This window comes from Bufo gargarizans, chromosome 3 (assembly GCF_014858855.1).
Source record: "Bufo gargarizans isolate SCDJY-AF-19 chromosome 3, ASM1485885v1, whole genome shotgun sequence".
NCBI classification, from domain to species: domain Eukaryota; kingdom Metazoa; phylum Chordata; class Amphibia; order Anura; family Bufonidae; genus Bufo; species Bufo gargarizans.
This window is the reverse complement of record NC_058082.1, coordinates 6,246,482-6,260,154: the sequence shown is the minus strand read 5'-3', so window position 1 is coordinate 6,260,154 and position 13,673 is coordinate 6,246,482. Positions and strand designations below refer to the sequence as shown.

General features: G+C 47.4%; 1 protein-coding gene across 1 annotated transcript in view; it reads right to left on the bottom strand.

Moving 5' to 3' along the window:
• Nucleotides 1-12,707, bottom strand: part of LOC122930746 — a 286,203-nt gene extending 273,496 nt beyond the window's left edge. Inside the window, exon 1 of the mRNA XM_044284322.1 lies at nucleotides 12,660-12,707. The gene's annotated coding sequence lies outside the window, so the exon portion shown is untranslated. The remainder of the gene's footprint in view (nucleotides 1-12,659) is intronic.
• Between the last annotated feature and the right edge of the window lie 966 nt (nucleotides 12,708-13,673).

The window sequence follows — 13,673 nt, the reverse complement described above, 5'->3', positions numbered from 1 at the left end:
TATGGCTGTATAGTTACAGTATATAACCGCAGCTTGTCCTGTGTGTGGACGGTATGTGGTCAGGTATATGACCGGCTGTATAGTTACAGTATATAACCGCAGCTTGTCCTATGTGTGGTCGGTATGTGGTCAGGTATATGGCTGTATAGTTACAGTATATAACCGCAGCTTGTCCTATGTGCGGACGGTATGTGGTCAGGTATATGACCGGCTGTATAGTTACAGTATATAACCGCAGCTTGTCCTGTGTGTGGACGGTATGTGGTCAGGTATATGACTGGCTGTATAGTTACAGTATATAACCGCAGCTTGTCCTGTATGTGGACGGTATGTGGTCAGGTATATGACTGGCTGTATAGTTACAGTATATAACCGCAGCTTGTCCTGTGTGTGGACGGTAAGTGGTCAGGTATATGGCTGTATAGTTACAGTATATAACCGCAGCTTGTACTATGTGCGGACGGTATGTGGTCAGGTATATGACCGGCTGTATAGTTACAGTATATAACCGCAGCTTGTCCTATGTGCGGACGGTATGTGGTCAGGTATATGACCGGCTGTATAGGTGTTAAGGCTGGCCGCAGGCTAGCCTGGATTTGTGGGAGGGGCCAGTACCTGTCTTAAGCAGTCCGGCTCTCCCAGGCAGCACGTCTGCATTCGGACGTCCCCTGCCCACCCATTCCCATTCTTCATTCAGTCATTCAACCATCACATTCAGGGTATGCCCCCTTTTTCAGGCATACCGACCTAGTGAGGCCAAGGCACACCTCAGGCCAATCAGGTAGGGGGGTGGTGGTTGGGCATCTTCCACTCGTCAGGTCCTGACCACAATTACAGTATATAACCGCAGCTTGTCCTGTGTGTGGACGGTATGTGGTCAGGTATATGACTGGCTGTATAGTTACAGTATATAACCGCAGCTTGTCCTGTATGTGGACGGTATGTGGTCAGGTATATGACTGGCTGTATAGTTACAGTATATAACCGCAGCTTGTCCTGTGTGTGGACGGTAAGTGGTCAGGTATATGGCTGTATAGTTACAGTATATAACCGCAGCTTGTACTATGTGCGGACGGTATGTGGTCAGGTATATGACCGGCTGTATAGTTACAGTATATAACCGCAGCTTGTCCTGTATGTGGACGGTATGTGGTCAGGTATATGACTGGCTGTATAGTTACAGTATATAACCGCAGCTTGTCCTGTGTGTGGACGGTAAGTGGTCAGGTATATGGCTGTATAGTTACAGTATATAACCGCAGCTTGTCCTATGTGCGGACGGTATGTGGTCAGGTATATGACCGGCTGTATATTGAAAGTATATAACCGCAGCTTGTCCTGTATGTGGACGGTATGTGGTCAGGTATATGATCGGCTGTATAGTTACAGTATATAACCGCAGCTTGTCCTGTGTGTGGACGGTATGTGGTCAGGTATATGACCGGCTGTATAGTTACAGTATATAACCGCAGCTTGTCCTATGTGTGGTCGGTATGTGGTCAGGTATATGGCTGTATAGTTACAGTATATAACCGCAGCTTGTCCTATGTGCGGACGGTATGTGGTCAGGTATATGACCGGCTGTATAGTTACAGTATATAACCGCAGCTTGTCCTGTGTGTGGACGGTATGTGGTCAGGTATATGACTGGCTGTATAGTTACAGTATATAACCGCAGCTTGTCCTGTATGTGGACGGTATGTGGTCAGGTATATGACTGGCTGTATAGTTACAGTATATAACCGCAGCTTGTCCTGTGTGTGGACGGTAAGTGGTCAGGTATATGGCTGTATAGTTACAGTATATAACCGCAGCTTGTCCTATGTGCGGACGGTATGTGGTCAGGTATATGACCGGCTGTATAGTGACAGTATATAACCGCAGCTTGTCCTGTATGTGGACGGTATGTGGTCAGGTATATGACTGGCTGTATAGTTACAGTATATAACCGCAGCTTGTCCTGTGTGTGGACGGTAAGTGGTCAGGTATATGGCTGTATAGTTACAGTATATAACCGCAGCTTGTCCTATGTGCGGACGGTATGTGGTCAGGTATATGACCGGCTGTATATTGAAAGTATATAACCGCAGCTTGTCCTGTATGTGGACGGTATGTGGTCAGGTATATGATCGGCTGTATAGTTACAGTATATAACCGCAGCTTGTCCTGTGTGTGGACGGTATGTGGTCAGGTATATGACCGGCTGTATAGTTACAGTATATAACCGCAGCTTGTCCTATGTGTGGTCGGTATGTGGTCAGGTATATGGCTGTATAGTTACAGTATATAACCGCAGCTTGTCCTATGTGCGGACGGTATGTGGTCAGGTATATGACTGGCTGTATAGTTACAGTATATAACCGCAGCTTGTCCTGTGTGTGGACGGTATGTGGTCAGGTATATGACTGGCTGTATAGTTACAGTATATAACCGCAGCTTGTCCTGTATGTGGACGGTATGTGGTCAGGTATATGACTGGCTGTATAGTTACAGTATATAACCGCAGCTTGTCCTGTGTGTGGACGGTAAGTGGTCAGGTATATGGCTGTATAGTTACAGTATATAACCGCAGCTTGTCCTATGTGCGGACGGTATGTGGTCAGGTATATGACCGGCTGTATAGTTACAGTATATAACCGCAGCTTGTCCTGTATGTGGACGGTATGTGGTCAGGTATATGACTGGCTGTATAGTTACAGTATATAACCGCAGCTTGTCCTGTGTGTGGACGGTAAGTGGTCAGGTATATGGCTGTATAGTTAGAGTATATAACCGCAGCTTGTCCTATGTGCGGACGGTATGTGGTCAGGTATATGACCGGCTGTATATTGAAAGTATATAACCGCAGCTTGTCCTGTATGTGGACGGTATGTGGTCAGGTATATGATCGGCTGTATAGTTACAGTATATAACCGCAGCTTGTCCTGTGTGTGGACGGTATGTGGTCAGGTATATGACCGGCTGTATAGTTACAGTATATAACCGCAGCTTGTCCTATGTGTGGTCGGTATGTGGTCAGGTATATGGCTGTATAGTTACAGTATATAACCGCAGCTTGTCCTATGTGCGGACGGTATGTGGTCAGGTATATGACCGGCTGTATAGTTACAGTATATAACCGCAGCTTGTCCTGTGTGTGGACGGTATGTGGTCAGGTATATGACTGGCTGTATAGTTACAGTATATAACCGCAGCTTGTCCTGTATGTGGACGGTATGTGGTCAGGTATATGACTGGCTGTATAGTTACAGTATATAACCGCAGCTTGTCCTGTGTGTGGACGGTAAGTGGTCAGGTATATGGCTGTATAGTTACAGTATATAACCGCAGCTTGTCCTATGTGCGGACGGTATGTGGTCAGGTATATGACCGGCTGTATAGTTACAGTATATAACCGCAGCTTGTCCTGTATGTGGACGGTATGTGGTCAGGTATATGACTGGCTGTATAGTTACAGTATATAACCGCAGCTTGTCCTGTGTGTGGACGGTAAGTGGTCAGGTATATGGCTGTATAGTTACAGTATATAACCGCAGCTTGTCCTATGTGCGGACGGTATGTGGTCAGGTATATGACCGGCTGTATAGTTAAAGTATATAACCGCAGCTTGTCCTGTATGTGGACGGTATGTGGTCAGGTATATGATCGGCTGTATAGTTACAGTATATAACCGCAGCTTGTCCTGTGTGTGGACGGTATGTGGTCAGGTATATGACCGGCTGTATAGTTACAGTATATAACCGCAGCTTGTCCTGTGTGTGGACGGTATGTGGTCAGGTATATGGCTGTATAGTTACAGTATATAACCACAGCTTGTCCTATGTGTGGACGGTATGTGGTCAGGTATATGACTGGCTGTATAGTTACAGTATATAACCGCAGCTTGTCCTGTGTGTGGACGGTATGTGGTCAGGTATATGACTGGCTGTATAGTTACAGTATATAACTGCAGCTTGTCCTGTGTGTGGATGGTATGTGGTCAGGTATATGACTGGCTGTATAGTTACAGTATATAACCGCAGCTTGTCCTGTGTGTGGGCGGTATATGGTCAGGTATATGACTGGCTGTATAGTTACAGTATATAACCGCAGCTTGTCCTATGTGTGGACGGTATGTGGTTAGGTATATGACTGGCTGTATAGTTACAGTATATAACCGCAGCTTGTCCTCTGTGTGTGGACTGTATGTGGTCAGGTATATGACTGGCTGTATAGTTACAGTATATAACCACAGCTGGTCCTGTGTGTGGACGGTATGTGGTCAGGTATATGACTGGCTGTATAGTTACAGTATATAACTGCAGCTTGTCCTGTGTGTGGATGGTATGTGGTCAGGTATAAGGCTGTATAGTTACAGTATATAACCGCAGCTTGTCCTGTGTGTGGACGGTATATGGTCAGGTATATGACTGGCTGTATAGTTACAGTATATAACCGCAGCTTGTCCTATGTGTGGACGGTATGTGGTTAGGTATATGACCGGCTGTATAGTTACAGTATATAACTGCAGCTTGTCCTGTGTGTGGACGGTATGTGGTCAGGTATACGGCTGTATAGTTACAGTATATAACCGCAGCTTATCCTGTGTGTGGACGGTATGTGGTCAGGTATATGACTGGCTGTATAGTTACAGTATATAACCGCAGCTTGTCCTGTGTGTGGACGGTATGTGGTCAGGTATATGACTGGCTGTATAGTTACAGTATATAACTGCAGCTTGTCCTGTGTGTGTACGGTATGTGGTCAGGTATATGACTGGCTGTATAGTTACAGTATATAACTGCAGCTTGTCCTGTGTGTGGACGGTATGTGGTCAGGTATATGACTGGCTGTATAGTTACAGTATATAACCGCAGCTTGTCCTGTGTGTGGACGGTATGTGGTCAGGTATATGACCGGCTGTATAGTTACAGTATATAACTGCAGCTTGACCTGTGTGTGGACGGTATGTGGTCAGGTATAAGGCTGTATAGTTACAGTATATAACCGCAGCTTGTCCTGTGTGTGGACAGTATGTGGTCAGGTATATGACTGGCTGTATAGTTACAGTATATAACCGCAGCATGTCCTGTGTGTGGACGGTATATGGTCAGGTATATGACTGGCTGTATAGTTACAGTATATAACTGCAGCTTGACCTGTGTGTGGACGGTATATGGTCAGGTATATGACTGGCTGTATAGTTACAGTATATAACTGCAGCTTGACCTGTGTGTGGACGGTATGTGGTCAGGTATATGACTGGCTGTATAGTTACAGTATATAACCGCAGCTTGTCCTGTGTGTGGACGGTATGTGGTCAGGTATAAGGCTGTATAGTTACAGTATATAACCGCAGCTTGTCCTGTGTGTGGACGGTATATGGTCAGGTATATGACTGGCTGTATAGTTACAGTATATAACCGCAGCTTGTCCTGTGTGTGGGCGGTATGTGGTCAGGTATATGGCTGTATAGTTACAGTATATAACCGCAGCTTGTCCTGTGTGTGGACGGTATGTGGTCAGGTATATGACTGGCTGTATAGTTACAGTATATAACCGCAGCTTGTCCTGTGTGTGGACGGTATGTGGTCAGGTATGTGACCGGCTGTATAGTTACAGTATATAACCGCAGCTTGTTCTGTGTGTGGACGGTATGTGGTCAGGTATATGGCTGTATAGTTACAGTGTATAACCGCAGCTTGTCCTGTGTGTGGGCGGTATGTGGTCAGGAATATGGCTGTATAGTTACAATATAAAACCGCAGCTTGTCCTGTGTGTGGACGGTATGTGGTCAGGTATATGGCTGTATAGTTACAGTATATAACCGCAGCTTGTCCTGTGTGTGGACGGTATGTGGTCAGGTATATGACTGGCTGTATAGTTACAGTATATAACTGCAGCTTATCCTCTGTGTGGACAGTATGTGGTCAGGTATATGACCGGCTGTATAGTTACAGTATATAACCGCAGCTTGTCCTGTATGTGGACGGTATGTGGTCAGGTATATGGCTGTATAGTTACAGTATATAACCGCAGCTTGTGCTGTGGGTGGACTGTATGTGGTCAGGTATATGACTGTATAGTTACAGTATATAACCGCAGCTTGTCCTGTGTGTGGACGGTATGTGGTCAGGTATATGACCGGGTGTATAGTTACAGTATATAACCGCAGCTTGTCCTATGTGTGGTCGGTATGTGGTCAGGTATATGGCTGTATAGTTACAGTATATAACCGCAGCTTGTCCTATGTGCGGACGGTATGTGGTCAGGTATATGACCGGCTGTATAGTTACAGTATATAACCGCAGCTTGTCCTGTGTGTGGACGGTAAGTGGTCAGGTATATGATCGGCTGTATAGTTACAGTATATAACCGCAGCTTGTCCTGTGTGTGGACGGTATGTGGTCAGGTATATGACTGGCTGTATAGTTACAGTATATAACCGCAGCTTGTCCTATGTGTGGACGGTATGTGGTTAGGTATATGACTGGCTGTATAGTTACAGTATATAACCGCAGCTTGTCCTGTGTGTGTGGACGGTATGTAGTCAGGTATATGACCGGCTGTATAGTTACAGTATATAACTGCAGCTTGTCCTGTGTGTGGACGGTATGTGGTCAGGTATATGACTGGCTGTATAGTTACAGTATATAACCGCAGCTTGTCCTGTGTGTGGACGGTATGTGGTCAGGTATATGACTGGCTGTATAGTTACAGTATATAACCGCAGCTTGTCCTGTGTGTGGACAGTATGTGGTCAGGTATATGACTGGCTGTATAGTTACAGTATATAACTGCAGCTTGACCTGTGTGTGGACGGTATGTGCTCAGGTATATGGCTGTATAGTTACAGTATATAACCGCAGCTTGTCCTGTGTGTGGACGGTATGTGGTCAGGTATAAGGCTGTATAGTTACAGTATATAACCGCAGCTTGTCCTATGTGCGGACGGTATGTGGTCAGGTATATGACTGGCTGTATAGTTACAGTATATAACCGCAGCATGTCCTGTGTGTGGACAGTATGTGGTCAGGTATATGACTGGCTGTATAGTTACAGTATATAACCGCAGCTTGTCCTGTGTGTGGACGGTATATGGTCAGGAATATGACTGGCTGTATAGTTACAGTATATAACTGCAGCTTGACCTGTGTGTGGACGGTATATGGTCAGGTGTATGACCGGCTGTATAGTTACAGTATATAACCGCAGCTTGTCCTGTGTGTGGACGGTATGTGGTCAAGTATATGGCTGTATAGTTACAGTTTATAACCGCAGCTTGTCCTGTGTGTGGACGGTATGTGGTCAGGTATATGACTGGCTGTATAGTTACAGTATATAACCGCAGCTTGTCCTGTGTGTGGACGGTATGTGGTCAGGTATATGACTGTATAGTTACAGTATATAACCACAGCTTGTCCTGTGTGTGGACGGTATGTGGTCAGGTATATGGCTGTATAGCTACAATATATAACTGCAGCTGGTCCTGTGTGTGGACGGTATGTGGTCAGGTATATGGCTGTATAGTTACAGTATATAACTGCAGCTTGTCCTGTGGTTGTGGACGGTATGTGGTCAGGTATATGGCTGTATAGTTACAGTATATAACCGCAGCTTGTCCTCTGTGTGGACGGTATGTGGTCAGGTATATGGCTGTATAGTTACAGTATATAACTGCAGCTTGTCCTGTGTGTGGACGGTATGTGGTCAGGTATATGGCTGTATAGTTACAGTATATAACTGCAGCTTGTCCTGTGGTTGTGGACGGTATGTGGTCAGGTATATGGCTGTATAGTTACAGTATATAACCGCAGCTTGACCTGTGTGTGGACGGTATGTGGTCAGGTATATGACTGGCTGTATAGTTACAGTATATAACCGCAGCTTGTCCTGTGTGTGGATGGTATGTGGTCAGGTATATGACTGGCTGTATAGTTACAGTATATAACCGCAGCTTGTCCTGTGTGTGGACGGTATGTGGTCATATATATGGCTGTATAGTTACAGTATATAACCTCAGCTTATCCTGTGTGTGGACGGTATGTGGTCATGTATATGGCTGTATAGTTACAGTATATAACCGCAGCTTGTCCTATGTGTGGACGGTATGTGGTCAGGTATATCGCTGTATAGTTACAGTATATAACCGCAGCTTGTCCTGTGTGTGGACGGTATGTGGTCAGGTGTATGACTGGCTGTATAGTTACAGTATATAACCGCAGCTTGTCCTGTGTGTGGACGGTATGTGGTCAGGTATATGACCGGCTGTATAGTTACAGTATATAACTGCAGCTTGTCCTGTGTGTGGACGGTATGTGGTCAGGTATATGACTGGCTGTATAGTTACAGTATATAACTGCAGCTTGACCTGTGTGTGGACGGTATGTGGTCAGGTATATGGCTGTATAGTTACAGTATATAACCGCAGCTTGTCCTGTGTGTGGACGGTATATGGTCAGGTATATGACTGGCTGTATAGTTACAGTATATAACCGCAGCTTGTCCTGTGTGTGGGCGGTATGTGGTCAAGTATATGGCTGTATAGTTACAGTATATAACCGCAGCTTGTCCTGTGTGTGGGCGGTATGTGGTCAGGTATATAGCTGTATAGTTACAGTATATAACCGCAGCTTGTCCTGTGTGTGGACGGTATGTGGTCAGGTATATGGCTGTATAGTTACAGTATATAACCGCAGCTTGTTCTGTGTCACACCCCGGATTTTCTTCAGTCAGTATTAACTCCCTGAATCTGACCTAGAAGTGGATCTGTAGTGTCCCACTAGGTAGACGTGGGCACTACACAAGGGTCAATTGGTTTACGTGTTACTTCTGCTCACAAGGGACAGTAATATTATATTTAACTATGCATTTAATGTATTTTTCTATGTGTTTTTACATGCAATGTTTCCCCTGTGTCATCTATAGCAGGCCTATTAGGGTGTAGCTGGGCATCCTAGACACTAGAGGGAGATAGGGAGCCCCTAGTATAAATGTTCAGGACCAGACAGGGGGGAGTTAGTCTGTAGTCAGGAGTAGTGATGGGAAGTTTGGATGTTTCACATGAATCGGTTCATTTGAATCAGCTCATTCAAAAGAACAGATTCATGAATCGGATCTTCGGTTCACTTCATGAGCCGGCAGAAGCAAGTGAACTGAAGATCAATGCGCATGCTCAGCTCATCGAATCTTCGGTTCACTTGCTGAGTCGGCTCTCAAGTGAACCGAAGGTCAGGAGGGACTGGCTCCTGGCAAACACAGCTCTGCTGCAGTGAAGCAGACTGTGATAATTGTCTGAGAGTTTTAGTTAAAAGAATCACCGAGTCCCTACCAGACTTCCTGCTCTGCTACAGCATGTAGCAGAGCTGTGTGTGTACAGGATGCATGTAGCAGTGTAGCATGATGCTACACTGCTGCATGCACCCTGTACACACACAGCTCTGCTACATGCTAGATTAATGCCCCCCCTTCCCCCCGGACGGACTTACAGGGAGTCGCAGAGCAGGAGGCCTGGCAGGGACTCGGCGACACGTCTCTGACTCATTCGTTTTTTTTAACTAATAGACGCAGACGATTCTCTGAGTCCCTGCGACTCCCCCTGTGCTGGTAGCCTCTGATTGGTTGGAGGGCGGGGAGGGGCGGGGCTAGCGTCCACTGACAGCTCCTATTACACTGCCTGCTGCTGATCTGACTGAGCCGTTTCATTCGGATCGGCTCAGTCAGAGGAACCGACTCTTCCGGATCAGTGAACTGAATCGGTTCAAAAGAACGATTCGTTCATGATCCGGACATCACTAGTCAGGAGTCTGTGGAGACAGAAGTGAGAAGGCACCAGCCCGGGATATGCTGAGGGCCTCCTCCTGACATGCAGCTTGATAGCCCTGGCTGCTAGCTACGTCCAGGAGGCTAGTGAGGAACCCTAGCCTGCCTGTAGATAAAGTGAGCCTCAGTTACCTCAGAAGATTACCCCAGTAGAAGAGATGTTACCTCCTGGGAGCAACCTGCAGCATCCCTCACAGTAAGGACGTATGACAGCGGAGCGAGGCGCAGACGTAGCGCAGTGGAAATTGACTGGAAGGGGGAAGTGTCCAGGCAGGTTAGGGTTAATATGGATTAGGAAAGGGGGAGTGTTTCTGGGGAGGGTCTGTGGGGGTGGCAGGGAATTCGCGCGCAGTATATTAGGCTAGGGTTAGGGGCGGGAACGGCACCAGTGTCCGTTGCGCTCAGGCGAGTTGCCCACCCACCCGCCCTGTTTTAGGGTGTTTCGGGGGACCTTTTTTCATGTCATAGCAGGGGGCAGGTTAACGGGGGGTCCTGGAAGGCAATTCTACGTTTTATTAGGTGCATGACACGTTGGAGCGTGCATCTTATGTGGTTTGGTAAGCTGAAAGCTGGGGGGCTCCTGTTGGGCTAAAAGGCCTACAGGGGTAGAGGAAGATATGGATTCTGGAGGATTCGGTGCCCTTGGGTCGGAGAGTGCGGCCGAGGGTAAAAGGATAAGATGTGAGGAGTGAAGATAGCAGCTTCCTTGGGTTGCCTTCTAGGATCCTTCCGCAAAGGGATTGTTGGGACATTGTACTGTTGATGTTTGCATATATGTATATCTCATGTTTGCATTATAATAATGTTGGATAAAATATTGTTATTTAATAAACGGCTGCTATGGCCTTTCCACCAAGAATTCAAGTTTTGCGTGCTTACTGGGGGTAGGGGGGAGTGGTTGGTGGGAAGAGTCTGGAAATGATCTTACCTCCTTAAGTCAAATACAGCACGTTCAGATAAGTAACCTGATGGGCAGAAGTACTGTAAAGTAAAGAGCAAGTGCCAATACTGGAGGAAGGATTTATATACCAAGGATTAAAGCCAGCATTTAGGCATCCGGGCCTTGGGATCCAGCCAGCTAGAATAGCTGTGGGGATAGAGCAGCATTGCACTGCAAAGCATTAACTGTTTGCCCTCCAAGTATCTTGCATGATTTATACCTGCCATTATTGAAAGTAAACCTGCTTGTGGAGTATTGTTCAAGGGACTGCATCATCATTATCAACTGTAAACTGTCTGTACAAAGTTGGACTGTTTTTTCAAAGTAAAGCAACGTTTGGTTCACTATACCACCTGTGTACCTCTATTACTACTCCTACAAATCGGTGTGTCACCGTTACAGGCAGTGGCGTCACAATCCTTAAAGGGACCTTACCTCAGGCACTCAAAGCACCTACAACATCCTGGGCACCTCACATACCATCAGGCCTGGTCCCTATCTACAGAGTGTGCCCCAGAGGAACTAGTGTCTGCCTCTCCTTCACTGCCACGCGCCTGCCCAGGGTTCTCCTCAGAAAAGTGAGTAACCCTCGATTGCCCATACCGTGACCTCACTGTCGCTATACCCTGCAGGTCTGGCGTGTTGCAGATCTTCCTGGAAGTCTGTGACCCCCTCATATCGGGGAGCAGGGCCGTCTTTGCCGCAGGGCAAAAGGGGCAGCTGCCCCGGGCCCAGTTGCTCATGGGGGCCCTGGCCCAACTCGCGACTCTGACTCTATGTATCTAATATGCAGCAGCGCAGCACAGACGGTCTACTCTTCACAGACTAGACAACTTGAACTTACAGCGAAGGCGAAGCACTTCGGCCCCCCGTCACTCACGTGGTAAAAGGGGGTGTGTCTTGTGAGTCACCGCAGCCTGGTGAAGCGCCACGGCGGAGCAGGCATCAGCAGGGACTAAGTCCCCGCCTCCGTTCCGGCTAAAGGGATTGGGTGGCGGTGGTGAGTGAGTCACAGCCTCACGTGACGTGACCACTTACCAGACAAGAACCAGACCAGTCTCAAGTCACTGACCTACCTAATAATCGTACAGTCAGGCAGCCAGCCAGGAGGGGAGGACAGGACTGAGGAGGAGGTAAGCAAAAAGCAGTGGCACGCTGCGCATAGGCATATATATATTGACTTCAGGGGCGTAACTATCAGGGAAGCAGCTGCTTCGGGGCCCCGAGCTAAGAAGGGGTTCGGGAGCAGTAGCAGGGGTGTCAGCAGGGCAGGGTTGCATGTACTATGATGTAGACTTCAGGCAGCGTATAGTGGAGGCCGCACTGAAGATAACAGCAGCAGCTTATGCTGCTACCTTAAAAAAATCTCCGGCAGGGCAGTAGTAGTCAGTGGCGTACACACAATCCATGGGGCCCCGGTGCCAAACTGATGTATGGGGCCCCCTCCCCGTCGCCCCCCCAACCTGCCTCCAAGCCCCCCCCCCCCCCCCCCCCCCCCCCACTACCTCCCCTACTAGTGTTGTAACTATAGTGTAATGGGCCACAGTGCAAACAGTTTTACAAAGAACCGGCAGGTTTTCTTACTAAGGGCTCTTTCCGTGCGGGTAATCCGCTGCGTGACTGAGTGCCAAGCCCCATTCTGGACAGCAGAGACACGGAGCAGTAACATGATTGACTGTGATCTTTTTACTACAAAATCACGGTGACAACTTTATGTCTCTGTGATTTTGTAGTAAAAAGATCACAGAGAGGCACAGAGCATTACCAATCATGTTACTGCTCCGTGTGTCTGCCGTCCGGAACGGGGCTTGGCTGTCTTTCACGCAGTGGATTACCCGCACGGGATCCGCTCCTGTTAAAGAGCCCTAAGCCCAATGCATGGCTACGCTCACCCAGTCCTAATAAAATCTGGTCCTACCTCATCCAGGGTGTCGCTGGCGTCGGCGTGATGTCCGCTGGATCCAGAACAAGGTCCCTGTGGTGAGAAAAAAAGAATAATCATATAAGGAAGGGATGGTGACTGCCCCTGTGAAATCACCAGCAGGGGGCGCTGTGCTGGCCTGTAAGACTGAGCCATGCCAATGTATAGCAGGGTAATCTAGGACATTTCCCCTAAGTGCAACCACACAGTACTAATGCCCACCTTGTGGCCCCTCACAGTAGTTATGCCCACCTTTGTTCCTGTCACAGTAATTATGCCCAGATATGTGCCCCCTCATAGTAGTTATGCCAAATATGTGTCCCCTTACAGTAGTTATGCCCAGATATGTGCCCCCTCAGAGTGGTTATGCCAGATTATGTGTCCCCTCACAGTAGTAATGCCATATTATGTGTCCCCTCACCTAGTAACGCCAGATTATGTGCCCCCTCACAGTAGTAATGCCAGACTATGTGCCCCTCACCTAGTAACGCCCGATTATGTGCCCCATACAGTAGTAATGCCAGATTATGTGCCCATCACAGTAGTTATGGCAGATTATGTGCCCCTCACAGTAGTTATGGCAGATTATGTGCCCCTTCAAAGTATTTATGCCCGGTTATGTGCCCCCTCAAAGTAAATATGCCCAGATATGTGCCCCCTCGGAGTGGTTATGCCAGATTATGTGTCCCCTCACAGTAGTAATGCCAGATTATGTGCCCCTTCACAGTATTTATGCCCGGTTATGTGCCCCCTCAAAGTAAATATGCCCAGATATGTGTCCCCTCACATTGGTTATGCCAGATTACATTCCCTGTCACAGTAGTTATGCCTTCATATGTACCCCCTCATAGTTATGCCTTTATATGTGCTCCCCTCACAGTAGTTATGCCACATTAGGTGCCCCCCTCAAATTAGTTATGGCAGATTAGGTGCCCCTCAGTAGAGATGCCAACTTTTGTGCCCCCTCACTCTAGTTGTGCCCATTTTTATTTTTTTTTATTACAAGATACA